General features: G+C 49.5%; 1 protein-coding gene across 1 annotated transcript in view; it reads right to left on the reverse strand.

Annotated features, from left to right (window-relative positions):
- LOC126581679 (serine-rich adhesin for platelets) overlaps positions 1-15,817 on the reverse strand; it is a 139,097-nt gene extending 123,280 nt beyond the window's left edge. Inside the window, exon 1 of the mRNA XM_050245497.1 lies at positions 15,696-15,817. The gene's annotated coding sequence lies outside the window, so the exon portion shown is untranslated. The remainder of the gene's footprint in view (positions 1-15,695) is intronic.
- Between the last annotated feature and the right edge of the window lie 565 nt (positions 15,818-16,382).

The following is a 16,382-nucleotide window of genomic DNA, read 5'->3' on the forward strand; positions in this document are numbered from 1 at the left end:
TGGTGGTGCCCACACCGGTGGGTTGGTTGCCAGCCAACGGATCGCTCGCTGCGCTTATCTGGATGGCCTAGAATTGGGTGGAGATGGGGTGATGGCGCTGCTACGAGGGTACAGAGAATGCACGACAAATGTGTCTCGTGCATTTGCGTTCATTAAAGGTTTTTCTTTTCCCCCCCACAGGGAGTTCTGGTGGAGCGCGTCTTTTCACTTCTTGCATCCCACCGGTGCGGCACGGGACAAAAGAGAAGGTTTCAGTTTCGACAAAAAAGCGTGAACCGGGCTTCATCTGCCCGTCCAACGTTCTACCATTCAGTATTTGATCTTTTTGTATGCCAAGGGAGGGCCGAGTGGGGTGGCTAGCAAGCAAAAAATATTTGCTAGAATGGTTACTTTAGAGGATGCACTTTGGACGGAATTAGTTTTTTGAGGGAAACGGTAAGGGATGGAATTGGGATAGCTCGCAGCAGTTTAAAATATAAAGTAAGTTTAGTTTAAAGTTAAGTTTCAGTTCTGTATAAATTAAATTTGAAAGCGAAAAATTCAAAAAAAGCATGAAATATTCCAGTTCAGTCAGTGAAATCGCCCAGTTAATGAAAAATTACAGCAGCTCATCAACGAATATGATAAAACTTGTCATTACGATTTCGAATGTTATGTGCCAATTAATTTTTTACTCAAATTTTCACTTATTGGTCGATCAGGCATAACATTAACGTATTAACCACTACTCGCTACCTACATTCAATTACCTATTTGTGTACCATAAACTACAATCGAACCAAGTAGATGCTGGCTATATGCCTTATTTATAACGACAAACTTACACTTAGAAGTGTTAATCAAAAGTTCTAATAATGACAACGCATTAGTATGTAATACTAACGATAATATTACTGGTTGCACGATGTTAATGTTCTTGAAAACATACCACAGCACAAAGAACCTCTGACAGAGAGTGATTGCTCGGGATGAGGTGAGCCGTTTCATTGTTAACGATCGTAGGACGGAGATTTCCCAAATCATGTTAATGAAAAATGGTTTAGAATGAAGAGTTATGCTAATACCCATAAATCAATATTTCACGAATGAAATGAATAGCTCTTCATGCGCAGAGAACGTTCTTTTCGCCATCAATTCTCAACCAAAACACAGACGCACACCTTAATCGAGTGCAGTGAACGATAGAAGTCAAATCAAAGGTAATCTCAAGCACGCTAATTAATCGAGTTTCGGTCGTTTTGCTGGATTGGCCTCTGACAACCCTTCGACAATCCTTCTCCACAACCGCTTTTAGTCCTTCCCTTAGATTGGTACGCAGAATGTGGGTTTCATTTTCCATCTTTTTTTTTTAAACCAACACACAAATACAACCGAAAGCTGATGGAGCGAAACTTCAACATAATTTCGAAGCTCGAGCGCAAACCAACCTCAAAAGGGTAGGAAGGGAAGAGAGCGGTGGTGGTCCTCATCATCCTTTCCCGAATGAAAGAGCAAACTTTCCCTCCGCTCCCACCGTCCTCCTCCCGCGGATGGTAGCAAAGATTATTTTTCCCAGTTTTGTCTTAAGGGAGCATAATTTTCGAAGCAAAAAAGTAATTAACCTAACCGCCACAGCCTTATTTACATACTTTTCCTCGAGAGCCGATCCAATCAGCCACAAGACCACTGTGCCAATGGTGGGTGTGGAGACTGGGTGAAGGAGTTACGCTGGAGTGAAGCAATTTTCCGTCTCCCTCGCAAGCACTTCCATTTTCTTCCGTTTTTTTGCACTCTTTTTTCTCCTCCGAAATGCCGCGTTTATGCTTTTATGTGAGATTTATTTATTTTCTCGATCACTTTCAAAAGAGAGAGAAAACAGGAGGAGAGAGAGAGAGAGAGAGAGAGCGCGAAAGGAACGCTCGAAACCCACCACGGAGCCTACTGTTCCCTACGGTTGCTGCAAATGTTGTTTGTGTTTGGCTCTATGAGGTTCCGCGTGAAAATGGCGACCATGGCGGCAGTGAGAAATCCTTCATTTAGCACCGCAAACCACGATCTCCCCGTCTGCGTCTTCTGCGTTTGGATTAATCTCAGGAGAGCGTTCTCGTCGTCCTCGTACGTCAAGTACTGCAAGCAGCCCGAACAGCCGTTGCGTCTTCAAGGAAAATCCAACCAAGTACACTTCATTCCCATCCTTCTCTCTTTCTCATTCTCTCTAGCAACGATTTCTTGAAAACATTTTTTTCACTTTTCGTTCAGCACCAGCGCAGCAGCAGGCCACGGGCGTTTGAGATGTTTTTGTTTTTGCAAAACGCCTCCAGCGCGCCTCTTCCACGGTTCGGTTCCTGTTCATCATTATCCAACCCAAGAATGCTTCACTTTGCATTCATTCGCCTCTCCGAAAGACGGAAGGAATTAAAAATAATCCCGCACCGTACCGTATCCGGCCCGTCGTTCCTGGGGAGCCTGGGAGCTTGAAGCCTGGAAGCTCTATTGCCTCAAACAGAGGCTCATGCCGCTTGCTTGATCTCCCTCACAAAGTATTCATCATGGCAAGAAAATGAGGCAAAGGATGTGGATGAAAAGGGAGTACGAACGAAGTACCACAACCTCAACAACGGCATCCGGCAAGGGATGATGCATCTAGGGGGCGGAAAGGAAGATAAGTCACTTTGTTTGACCTCGAGATGGCCTCCTTTCGTTCTCATTTCAGCGCCGTTCCAAGTGGACAGCAATAGTTTGGGATTTGAAATCTAATTTATGAATCATTCGCTTTGACATTCGCTCGTAGCATTTGCCATCGGCGCACTGTGTGCGTCTGTTTGTGAATAATCTAATAGCATCACCACATCAGCATTTGCTCATCGGATGTATCGATTGCAAATGGTGGAATGTGTGGCGAACGCACAAACCGTGGTTATCCCGTCTATTAGCCTTCGACTCCGCACAATGAGACCCTCGGGAAAGGGGAGGGGGGCTGCAGTGCGGTGTGATGTTTCTGCAATTGTCTGTGTCTGATTAAACTTGTACCATTTGATTAAATGGAGCTGTTATCTCTCTGTCTCGAGCAGCAGCAGCAGCAGCAACAGACCCAATCCTCACCAACCAGCGGCCGCTTGTGGTCGATTCTGCTGCTGCTGCTGCTGATGCCGCTCAACAGACACTCGCACACGTACGCACACAGACCATGCCAGGTATCTAGCCATCCCCCATCTCCACCTCCTCCTTATCCACCACCCCCCGGGGGGTACTGCTTGGTTGTTGAGAAATTTAATTTAATTATTTTCTCCATCAGCTCCACGCTCGCCGCGGGCTACCGCGCTGTCGGTCGCTATCAGTTCGTCTGACGCAGTAGTACCCTGTGTTTCTCTGTATGTGTGCGCTCTTCATTCGGTCTAGTAGCTGCACGGGACGTCCACTCCAGGCTGCGGCTGACTCCAGTGAAAGGACGACTGATCGAGGGGAGGATGAAAAAGAAGGGGTGGCACGTGGGTGGCGTTGTGCGCGTTGAAGACAAACGCAGCACAGGTGAGCCATTTCGGTGCAAAATTGATAAACGAAACCATCAGCCGAGCATCATCTTAGCGCGATGTTTACCTTACCCCCAGCAGCCCCAGCAAGCAACCAGCCAGCACTTGAGCTTCTCCGTTGGCCGCATCACCTGAGCACAACATCACAAACAGCCACCGGCGATGCTGTTGCGATCCTTTTCACCGTCCCACCACATTCACCAGCGCGTCACTTTCCTGGGCCATTTGAGAACATTGAAACATGGCCAACAAGGGAAAGGGAAAGGAAAGGGGAAGTGCTACTTAACCTGCGGTGGTGCGCGTGTGCAAGCGAGGCCAGATAATCCGGTGGCACACCAGGGGCCGAACAGTGTTGTTGGAAGAAGAACGAAATGAGTAACAACAAGAACAACAACAACTACTACTACTACTACAACGGCATCCTGGGGCCAAGGCCAACAGTATTCGGCCTTGGAAAGGAAGCAAACGTGCGGGGAAGCGCACTCGCACAAAGCATAATGATGGGCCCGAGGATGAATCCACCTCAAGAAGGCGCACACCCATCCGATCCGCGTATGTGTGCCAGCACCGTTGTTGATGACCGTTGTTTATAGTGTGTTTGTTGTACGGCGGAGTGGTGGAGCTTTAATGAAGTGGTCCTGCGTGTCGTGCATTCCACTACTCGCCTCTTGGTTCTCTATCTCTTCCACTTTTGTCACTTTTGTTGCGCCACACCATGCCACTCGGAGATCTGGAGCAGTAATTAAGAAATGTACAACTTGTGTTCCCATCGTGGCCCATCTAGGGCGCGAGAATTGAAAAAGCTCTGCTCCGTGCAGAGTGATTCAAATCCAGTCCAGCAGCAGGCCGCATCAAACCGAGCCCTCACCGAGCGTTTGACAGGAGCGTCGAGGATCGTAGTTGGCCGCATAAGCATAATCATGCCACCGAAACCATCGCGTTTCCGCATTATTGGACGCGAGTGCAAAGTTTCACGAGACATGGACCGCCTGGTGTTGGCGTGTCTCTCTCTCTCTCTCTCTCTAATTGAATCTCTCGAGCGCCGAAACATTTGTCGGCGGGCCACACCGACAATTGGTCACACTTCGTTTCACTTCTGCTTGTTTTTGGCCACCACCACACCATGCCAATCAGCAAAGTCTCGTGGAGCGTCCCCTGTTAGAGGACGCGGCCCGTAGATTAGTGTCCGCTTCGTTATCCTTTGATCGCCAGGCGCCAACGCTAATGCTTGGGTGCGAATTTGGTGAGTTGGTTGTCTTCTTTCGTCTCCAGCCAGCCTCAAAGTCCAGCCTCACTGTGCCGTTCCGTGCGGCGGTGGAAGGTATTAACGAATTCTTAGTGAAGCATAAAACGGAGAACACAAAGTAAGGGACAGGGAGTAGCAGCAGCAGCAGCAGCAGCTACAAGAGGAAACACGGAACTAGCCACGCCGCACCAGCGCTTCGTCGGCATTTTGAAAACTTTTTAATTGCTAAACTGATGGCATCGGTCCATCGATGCCGGCAAGCTGACCGTCCGGACGAGTAGCGGTAGGTGCGGAAAGTAGAACTTTCCGAGAGACAGGGAGAGAAAAAAAAAACATCTAAAACAACCCCACCCCGGTTCGGAAGGCTGGTCAGAGGGTGGCTAGCTGATGTCTCCGCTGCTCCGCCATCCACCATGATTGACAGCCGCCGGTCACAGCGAGTCCGATGAGACGTGCCGATGATGGTTACGACTTTGTTCTACAAAGTAATTAACACCGAACGGCGTGTCACCGTCCCTTACTCTCTTTCTCTCTCTCGCTTTTCCGATGGGGTGAGATAAGGGTGAAGATGCCCCTATCCAGAGGGGTGGTTTCGCGAGGGATTTTTCCGATGTAACGGACGCCCACCCGCCCCGGGAGCTTCAGGACAGCACAGTTTACTGGACTAACGACAAGCTCGTTCGGCCACTTCGGCACCACCCCTTCCCCTTGCATCCCCTCGTGCAAACGAAGACATAAAAGCGGAAGCGGAACGTGCGTAGACCCTTGACCGTTAGCGACGATGCCAGCATGCCTCGTTGGTTGCGCGACCGGGGAAGACTATAAAATTGAGCAGACCGTGATTGCTTTTAATGATCTGCGTCACGAGGCGTTACAGGGAGGAATCTGAGAGAGGGTGAAGGGGGGGGGGGGGGTGATCCTAATAATTCCCTTCCAGAGCGACAAAATGGCATTTAATCAGACCGACAGACACATCGATGATGTGGTCGACGACGACCGATTGCTTATCTCTAGCGAAGGCTCTGGACACATTTCTTTCGCAACACGCAACGCCACACTGCTAGCTGGTGGTGGAATAGAGGGGAGGGGATGATAAGATTAGACCGGTAGTCGATTAGTGCCAGTGGTGTGAGCGATCGCCATGGAACGCTGGCACGCACTGTGAGAGTGCTAACCGAAATGGAACCACAAGTCAGTTACGTTGCCCGATGGTCCCCAAGGGCACCGGGAGGAGGGGGGTGTGCAGCATTACGCGGGTACGGCAGTACGTGACTATGAATAAGTAAGCAGCACCGTGGCCGGAAGGTATCAAAAGCAACTCCTCGCTCTAGGCGTCTAGACCGACCCATCCGCCGGTAACATGGTCGTCCTGGGGACGGGATTTTTCTTTTTCGTGAAATTCCATCATCCCTACCGATCCGATACCTGGCGGGCACGTAAATGAATCATGTGCTGGCCTGGAGGCGAGAAAACCAGCCCAGAATTATAAAGCAGGTCCAGCAGCGGCACCGCAGCACAGGTCGGGTTTCTTTTTTTTTTTTGGTGGGGGGGCGAAAATTGCGAATCGAAGATTGGCAATCTGAGACACGAGCACCAGCAGCAGCAGCAGCAGGTGAGCTAGCAAACGGTATTCGTCACTCCAGAACACCACACACAACGTGGCCAGGGGGAGGGGGGAAGGATCCTCCGGTGGCATTGGGCATTTCGGTAGGGCCACGGGAAAAAAGCAATTTATTCGATATTCATTATCGGTTCTATTCAAGAGTAAAATTGAAGAATCACCACCCCGGTCCCGCATCGTCCCAGTGGTTCGGGGGATTTCGATTTCCGCTTCGGATTCCGGACCTCACCTTCGGCACCCTGGGACCCAGCTATCCCGATCCTTCTTCATCTCTATTTATATGTATTTTCGTTTTCCCTCTTCGTCGGTGGATAAAGCAACGCGCGAACCGAAGCAAGCCACCTTTTTCGACCGAGATTCGATCAGGATCTATCTTTTTCTTTCTCTTTTCTCCTTCTTCTTTTTTCTTCGAGGGTGGCAGTATGGGGATGGTGGAGCAAAAGGTCAGCCTCTTACGAGAGCAAAGGGAGCACCGTTACGCGTTCCCCGTTTGCGGACCATGACAGTGCAAAAGAAGCGAAACTCAATCCGAATCCGGTTCTGTGTGCGTGTGGACGGGCGCGACACCTGCTACCTGGGCCACTGTCCCTGTAGGCTGGGGTCGAACAAAACTTTATACCCCCGGCTACACGTGTCACCTGGACCATCCATCCGGCCAGCTAGTTCCGATTGGTGCCTTGAAGAGAGCAGCAAATGGTGGCTAGAAACCGAACCCTAATACGATTCCCCCCTCCGCCCCTGCTACTGCTCCTTGTGATGATGATTGAAAGCAAAGTCCGGAAATGGGACAGATGAAGTACCTAGCATCCGCTGGTACCTAAACAAACCTGGCACGGAACGAGAACGCCGAGTGCCCTTTCCCAGGGGTTGATGGGTTGATTGTGTCGCACCGGTGGTGCGTGGTGGACTGTTTCGGTTTCAGTTTGGGATTGATCAAATCATAGAACCATTCGAAGCGAATTGTGTCGCTCTTGTTCGTTTTGTCGGAATTGGAAACCGAATGGAAGGTGGAGTGTGGATCGTGGCCGTGATCGCAAGTGTTTGTTCGTTACAATGTCTCTGCATTTGAACACTCTGCGGATCTCTGCAGATGTTCAAGTCACTTGACACTTCTCTGGAGCTTCATGCATTCACCTTTTGGGTTCCTGAACACCATTAAAGACAATGGGAGGCCGCATTAAAGGTAACATTGGATGCTTGCTAAGCTGAAACATCAAGCTTGCTGCGGGAGGAGTGTTAGAGGCCTTCTACGAATGAAATACTATCTTCTGATTGGTGGTTGCTCGAGTAACTCAAATCTCGTCCATCGAACGCCCTGTGATGAACTATGTCTTCGTGTGTGAACATGTTTTCAATTTGACAAACGAAAATAAACCCCGCAGAACCCAACATTGGATCAACAATCCAAGACGAACGAAACCAACCAACCAAGCAAGAGGTCGATGAGGGTTAAGGACGAACAGCCGGTCGGTTGGTTGGTTGGTTGGATTATGAAACGAGATGCCAAACGTTTGTTTTGGACCAGCGCCATACACGAGGCGTGAGGCATAGATTGAGTGTTTGTGTTTGTGGGAGTCATTCAATCTGCTTTCGTTACGACTGGCCACGGTGGACTGCGACTTGTACGGTTTGACAAAGCACCGTCCTCACTGTGGCAGCTGCAATACCAATGTCCAATGAGATACCAACGGTTGTGTTGTTTGGATCTTAAACTAACCACTGACCGTAACCTTTGGGTGAATAACAATTCCCCCAACATAACAGACATAAAGACGTCACCAACTAGTGGACGTGACCTTTAAATGATGGAGAAATATCATTTTTCCAAAATTTTAACGTGAAGTACTGGCGCCTCCATCACATACTCCATCGATAGTGATGGAGGCGCCAGTACTTCACGTTGAACATTAGGAAAAAACAAATTTTGCTTTTTCCTTCTCACTGCCCCCTTTGATTTTTCGACGGATTTTCGTATTGTTTTCATCAACCAAACCATGACAACGGTGCTAATGCTGTACAAAAATTAAAAAAAAAGAAGCTAAAAGTTGTGTAGCTTCAACAATGTGTAAGCGTGGGTATAAATATATACATATTTTTAATCCGTGGCCATTCCATGGCAGATCGCATGCCAAACACAAAATCCACAGCATCCGCCTAGCCCTGAACCGGTTGCGGGTTGAGGACCATTGAGCACACGGAACGCCGTCGGTCGCGTCAACCGTAACCCGTGGCAACAAGCTTGACCACCTCCCCCCGACCGAATAGAGTTTCGGCAGTGGAGTCCCCCCCCCCTTCCGTGGCCACTAGCCGTAATCATCCAACGGCCACACCACGAACTAATGCGATTCCACTCAAATGAGTCGTTTCCGTCGTTCGTTTTGCGATGACGACGACGTCCTATACGATGATGGCGATGATCCGCACCGTAGACATCGCACCACCTGTCGGTGTCAGTTTTGATCCCCCCCCCCCCCCCCCGGGTTGTCCTCATGTTCCTCTCAGTGCCCTGCGGTGGCCACACTGGAGACTCTAGCGAAAGGGAATTTTCGATGAAAATGGCGTCTACCAACGTTGGATGATGCATTCGAGGAATGGTCGCGCAGACGATGCAGACACTAGGCCACCCGGGACACCCGGTATTCAACGGTCTCCTCCCCTCTCCCAAGGAGATGGTGGCGCAACGAACGGACGAACAATTGCCAGCACTGAACACTGAGCAGAGAGCACCGGCGACGGAATTCAGCGGAGCGCACGCAGGGCTAGCAAGCTTATCTCCGATGTCCCCTTTTCTGGCTGGCGCAATGGCCGGCGGACCGAAGCGTGCCAGCGTAATTTAATGATAAAAATTTAATTATGTTACATTTTAGTTGAATTCCACACAGAGACGCGGGCAGAGAATTAAGGGCTGTGGACGACGAGAACGCCACGAGACGACGACGACGGCGACGACCGAGACGATGTTGGCATTTTTAGTTGCCTCTCCCCTTCCGATGGTGGTCCCCAGGCGGCCAAGCATCCTCGTTCACTGTTATTGTCCTGTTGCGCCAGCAGCAGCAGCGCCACCACCACCACCACCGTTGCTAACCGTTTCGCATGAAAAGTTCTTTGAACTTTGCATTCGCTTCGTGCCCCTGGCGCAACGAGTTGACTTTCACTCGCCACTCGCCACTCGGTGCCACGGTGCTGCATCCCGCCATTTCGCCTGTTTTGTGCTCTGCTGCTGGCCAACCCAAAATTGTCAGATTAGATCCACGTCCGTTTTCGCACCCCTTCTTCCCCTCAATACTTTGCGAGGCCAAGAAGCCATTTGCTGCCTTCGTTTCTTCGCTTGCTCGCTCTCTCTCTCTCTCTCTCTTTATCTGGGGAGATGGTCCGTCAGTGTCACGGTTCTTTAATTTCTTTATTTTCTCCCCCGAAAGGGACTTCGTTGCGAGAGGGAAGGAGTATTTTTGGGGGCAAGGGGAAAATAACTTTTTCTCACTCAAGCGGCTCAGAGCGACTCGAGCGAAATCGTCTTAAGTGGACCTTTTGCTTTCGTCACTTGGACCGCTGTCACCGCTCGGAAGGGAACCGAAAGGACAGCTCGCTATTTATCCCTTTCTGTCCATTTTTCTCGAACTCGAATGCGATATTTGGGATGAGAGTTCCTTTATTTTCGTTCCTTTTAGATGAAAGAATCTCGGTAATGCAGCAGTGTTAGTAGAAGGATCGCATTTATTGCTTTGAATAATATTTGGTAAAAAGCTTCGTATTTGTCGTAATAGACAAGTAAGTCAATTAAAGGAGTCTATATTAAGACCGGAACAGAACAGAGCAAGAGTACTCTGCTGGGGCATTCTGATGTGCATCATAGAGTAACGGATGGTTGTTTGGCATGTTTTCTCCACCATCGAGGCCATGAACCGAAGGTTGACGCGTCGGCCACGACACCAACAAACACACACAGACACGAGTCACACACTAGAGGAGTCATAAAAAGTGCCGTAAAACTACCGGAACTTGCACCAGCGACGACGTCGACGGCAAGTGACCAAGAGGTGCCCTCCTGGTGCCCGTTGTCCCAATGTTCCAATATAAAACCATTACCTCTAGCGTGAGTCCTAGACCGAGTGGTCAAGGCACGATGACACAGACGAAGAGACACAGAGAGAGAGAGAGAGAGAGAAAGAGAGGAAGAGAGCGAGTGAGTAGCAGTTTCGTGAAAGTTGGTCAATTTCCTTGCGAAACCCAACAAACAACTCCCTTAATGCTTACAACGGCCAAAGAGGATGTCTTGGGTAGAAAGGGGGGGGGGGGGGGGGTGCTTCGGAAGGTGGTGCGAGAAAGTTGAAGAAGTGTTTGCCACCATTCCACCCAAGCACCCGGGACTACTGGACTACTTACAAAACAGCAAACAGCCGCCTTTGGGTTTGGGGAAGGGATGAAACTAACTTTCTGTCAAACCGGTTGAAATGGCGCTGGAGGCGCGGTAAGTTCAACGAGCGACGAGCGACGACCGAAAGAGAATGGGGCAACCAGACCGTTACCGTTTGCTGTTGTTGTTGTTGTTCCTGTGGCTGTGTTCACTCATTTATGGTCAAGATGGACGCTAGAAGCTTGGTGGGTCATTGTGAAAGTGTCTATTTAGCTGCTGGATGCTAGAAACCATTAGTCGGTTCTAGGACCATAAAATCTATTACACTCACACAGACACACATACACTCCGTGCTTGCACACTTACACACTGCTGGGGATGAGTAAAGGGGGGAGGTTTTGTGCGAGGGTGGTATGCAAACTTCTATCTATCTAATGTCCGGAGCACCCTTGTCCATTAAAGGCGCGCTGGACTAGAAGTGCCGAAATTGCTGCTCCTGTTTCACCTCTTCTTTTTCTCCCCAGACCCCAGAGGGCCACGGTACATGCTGGTTGAGGCCACCACCACCTTCCTGAGCCTGAGGGATTTATTTCCTTTTTAATTTCCATCTAACGAACTTCTCCATTCTTGGTGCTTTTTTTTCGCTCCGCAGAGTTGTTCTCGTGGTCCGCGTCGTTTCTCGGAAGACGGTTTTCGTTCCCTCGACGGTGTTTGGGCGCCCTAGAATTTGGACGAAAAGTTTGACCTCCTTTCACTCCACCCGCCGGTGGGGCCGCTAATTAGAAAATTCAACATTTCACCAAGAGACGTGCGAACGAGGGACCCTGTGAAAGGGCTTTCAGTCGAAGTGGAATCGAGAAGTCCTGTTCATCACATGATGGAACAAAGCCTCGAATGTCTCTTCATTTCGCAGGCGCTGTAGCGTACAAGAAGTTTGATGCTTCAAACCCCCCCCCCCCCCCCCCCCCCCAGAGTATCCTTGTTTTTATGATTTGTGAATGTGTTTTCGTCCAACTTGAAAACATGCCCAAAGGCGGCTGGCACACTTTATTGGCAGAACATAAAGCAATGAATAGCATTAATTTCCTGGAACATTCCGTTACGACTTGGCGCGCATCTTGGCTCATTCCAATCCCCATTTCCATTGCTCTACGCAACACGCAACCTCACTTTGTCGGCCAGCAGCTGGAGCGAGATAAAGAAATTATCATAAGAAATTAACAATAATTAACAAAAGAGTTCTTGTGCCTCTGATTTTTAGTTTTTCTGTCGAACAAGCGTCGCACTCCAGCGGCGCCCCAAATGTGGCACTTTGTGCTGCTGCTGTTGTGGTGACAAGATTCTGCCACTCCCTCCCCCCGACATTTCGATGGCCACCCGTTAGCCACTTTTCACTTCAGGGAACGAGCCCGGGAGCGAAGATCAAAACAAACTTTCGACGTCAAAGGGGTACAGACTAGCGGGATCCTCTGCTCAGCCTTTGATTGTTCCTTGCGACATCATCCAGCGGCATCATCTCTGCCATTCATCTTCTCATCACTCGCCCACCTTCTTCGCCAGGGGGTTTTTGAATGGACGCCCGAATGGTCGATGAGTGGAGTGGATAAAATATGAACAAGTTTCCGGCCCTTCACCGGAACCCGGTATCTCGAGGAAGGCCCCGAGAACGGGGCCCCGGGAACCGGTGGCTCGTCAAGAATGGTGAGGTCCCGGGGTTCGACTCAAGTTTCGGAGGATGCTCCCAAGAGAGAGCGAGAGAGAGTGAGCATCGAGATGAAGTGCTGTCCCGTCCCGGTGATACCCGAGAGTGCCGTGCCATCTCAAGGACGTTCCGTGGGTGGGGTGGTGCAAGAGAGAAAAGAGGCGAAGGGGGGACGAAAACGCGCCTCGAGTGGCACTCGTCGACGAATGGGTTAAATGGATTGGGTGGAAAAACTTTGTGTTGCTGCTGTCGCTGGTTCACCATTCCGGTCCATCCACTCGTCTGCTCGCTCTCTCGTCTCTTTTGACGCCATTATGAGCATACCTTTGATGTTCGATAGCACCGTGGGACGGGAGCGACGGGAGCGAGTCGTTTATTGGAGTGGAGTGGCTTTTTGGAGGGGCCAACGAGCGATGCGGCCAAGTATGTGACCCACATATTCAATTACGCCTCGTTCGGTCGAGACGAGAATCATCAAACTTGGAACGCGCTGCCATCGGTGTGCGGTATTGTGTTTCTCTCTCTCTCTCTCCCCCTTACCCTCTCTCTTCAAACATACAGAGGCACATGAATTCGAAATATGATTGGCACAAACACTCTCACGTTGTACACGTCTAGTGCCACAGGCAGACAGGCAGCGCAGGTTTGAGGTTTGGCAACATTGAAATGGCTGACCGATCATGTTTCATGTTGCCAAGTCGTTGTGGCGTGATGGTGAGTGCGGTCCCGTGTTCTCTGCCTGTAGCCATTTCGTTAGCATCGACAACAGTTCCGATGCGAGTGCTCAAAAGGCAGTAGAATTGAGGCAGTTATGACGCATAGAGGAGAACATTCCGTGCTTATTGTGTGTTTAATCACATAAAAACCTTCGGACAAAATTCGTCTCGGTTTAATCGACAAAAAACAAAAACGTGAAGAAATAAAAACGGGGGAAATTAATTCCACCAACCAAGGTGCCCCACCCCTGCCCATCCACCTTGTGGCCGCGACAGAGAGATTCAAACCAAGCTGCGCTGGCCACTGTCGTGCCAAGACGGTGACACAATAGTTTGGGATGTCGCTTAAGTTGCTTTTTGCTCCCTTACACACAAAAAAACACACAACAACAATAAGAGAAAGAGAAAAGCGAGCAATACGCCAAGCAACCAACCCAACCAGCCAACAAATAAACCTCCCAGGAGGTGATGGTGGTGTGGGGGGGGGGGGGGTGTGCTGATGTCAAGGAAGCAAATAAATTTGCCGTCCCAAAAGCCGTTCTCGTAATGCGGTACCCACTCTAGCCTAGAAACACAATCACCAAACCATCCAACCAACCAACCAGGGCGCATACCGACGACGACGACGACGGTGATGACGATGGCCGACACAATATCACGGGGATGCGGGGACGCGGGGACACGTTGGGCGGAATGTTGGGCTATTTTCGTACCAAAGAAACCAACGGACCAACCGCGGCACCCCTCGAATGCTCTATATGCTCTCTGTCATGCACCTAATGCTCAGAAATCTCCACCACGGATCCGAATCCAAGCCGTGGTCGCGCCCGCGCGAAACAACTCAAATTATCTTCGTTATAAATTTAATTATCCTTTCCCTCCTGAGGCCACCATTACATGTCCTCCACCTCCTCCTCCTTCTCCTCCTTCTGCTGAGTGAAGCGTACTCGGGTATCGGGGCGAAACCTTTAATCGTCTTGGCAAACGAATGTGTTTTCGATCTCTCGCCCAACGGCTGGCTACGGCGACGGCTGAGACCGAGTGCGAGCACCGAGCGTGAGGACGGATTTAAGGTAGGCAGACCGCGCTGGTCCTTGGTCCTTAATTTTTCGGGACGAAACGACGAAACACTTCACGGAATGCTGCTGCCGCTTGTTTCGCTCGTGAAATCGATCGGATAAGCCGAGATGTGATGAGCGACAGCGACGAAACTAATTCCATTTGCTGGCCTCACCGTCCGCTCATTGCAATCTGTTTGAGATGCTGGGGTGCTCGCTGCTGGCGCAAAAGGTGATACGTACGAAAAACGAATTAGTGTAAATGCTTGCCGATGCTTGCTAATGAATTTGGGCCCAAGTGTTTGCTCGTTTAAGAGGAGCAGCTTAGGAAGTTAATTGTTGGCTTTTATTGATGTTAAAATGGGAAATCTTTCAGCGATATTGTAGCATGTTTTCATGCAAATCGAATCCACAAACCTACAAAGAGCTGTCTAGCTTCCGATTTATTGCACTGATTTTCAAGCGCATCTTTTACCAGTTAGTCTGTTACCAAACTGATGGATCCTTTTTTTTACTCATGAAAAATAAAAATCATGGCTAAATAGGAAAATTTAAATAAAAAAAATTCTTGTAGTTTTGTCTAACGAAAGAATATAATTTAATGATAGTATATAGATTTTTAAGAATTGAAATGATCCACTATCTGTGTACTATTCTGGCGGCAAAACAATTCTTGTTCAATGACGCTACTCTACATTTACTGTCATGTGGTTGTATTTCTTCCAAGAGTTTTAAAAGCATTTTAAAAAATATTCATACATTGTGGTTTGTCAGAAACTCATTTACAAAAATACAACAACTTCAGACTATTGCTTCAAAACATAAACCAAATAAAGCACCTTTCCCCCGAATGAGAAGACGAAAATAGTTTAAAATTTAAACATTCCTCTATCAAAGCCAATGATCAGAAAACCAGAGCTTTTTTCGTTTTATTTCTAGAAATCTAAAACCACATCGTATACTTGCATAATTTCAGTTTTGATACTAGGCGATCAAACTGGGCCAACATTAACCTAAGCAAATAAGGCACTTTACAACAGCTACACCCATCATAAACATACTCGAGCTATTACTACCTCCCAGCGTCCTAAACCATCCAGATCCCGAATAACGTTCCGTTTCTAATTCGGCGGCTTGCGGGGGGAAAATAATGGATGGAAAACGGTTTCCATTCGGTGCCACATTCTTCCTCACCATTCGTTTCGTGCACAGCCCCAGGACAGCCGAAATGGCGAAATGGCGATAATCTGCAAACGCTACCAGAATCAATGCGCCATGAAACATGACCACCAAACATTGGGGCACCAGGCCACGCCATGGCACGCGTACGCGTACGCTTGAACGCGCTCGAGTTGAAAGCGAACAACGCGCTCGCAGGCAGTGAGGCCCCTCGATGGAGCTGAGGGGGTAAATACATTAGTAAAAAGCAATCAACGCCTTACGGCTCAACCGGGAAAGAAACAAAAGAACACGCTACAGTGCTACTTACCCCGTAGAGAGCGTCTTTCCGCTTCGTAGTGAACTACTGCCAACGTGAACGCACCACATACACAAGCACGGACGCACGCACGCACGCACGGACACACTCAGCGCACAACGAACACAACGAAATGGAACCTTTCCCTTCACGCTCCCTTCTTTCCGGCCACCAGCAACCAAAGCCCAGCCCGTTACCAATTACGCGTGAAATAACTTTCTCGCGGCTTTCCAAGCGGGTTTCCGGCTAGGCATCGGCACACCAGCCCGCCGGCCGGGCCAGAGCAGCACGCACCTACGCACCCGAACACTTGATGCTGCCGTCGCTACTGCTGCTCCTGCTGCTGCTGTTGGCTGTCGAAGTAGTCGGTGGTCTTACGCTCGGTAATCACAGCAGGCAACTCGCAACAGAACGTGCGTACGCACGCACGTGCACACGACACACACCGAGCACCGAGTCACAATCGTTCTCCAAACTCATTTATTTGTTGTAATCGTAGCAGCCACAGCATGGCGCTGACTGTGGCGTAATGGCGGTGGGGGCAGCACACTACCGGAATATCACCAAAAACCACACAAGCACCCGCACACACACGTACACGCACTCACGGTATCACACACAATCGTTGGTTGGCTGGCTTCAGTCAGTCTCTATCGGTAGGAGTTCCGTGGCATAACCGGGACTCGGCCTCGGGGTTTC

The sequence above is a fragment of the Anopheles aquasalis genome, chromosome 2 (genome assembly GCF_943734665.1).
Source record: "Anopheles aquasalis chromosome 2, idAnoAquaMG_Q_19, whole genome shotgun sequence".
In the NCBI taxonomy this organism is placed as follows: domain Eukaryota; kingdom Metazoa; phylum Arthropoda; class Insecta; order Diptera; family Culicidae; genus Anopheles; species Anopheles aquasalis.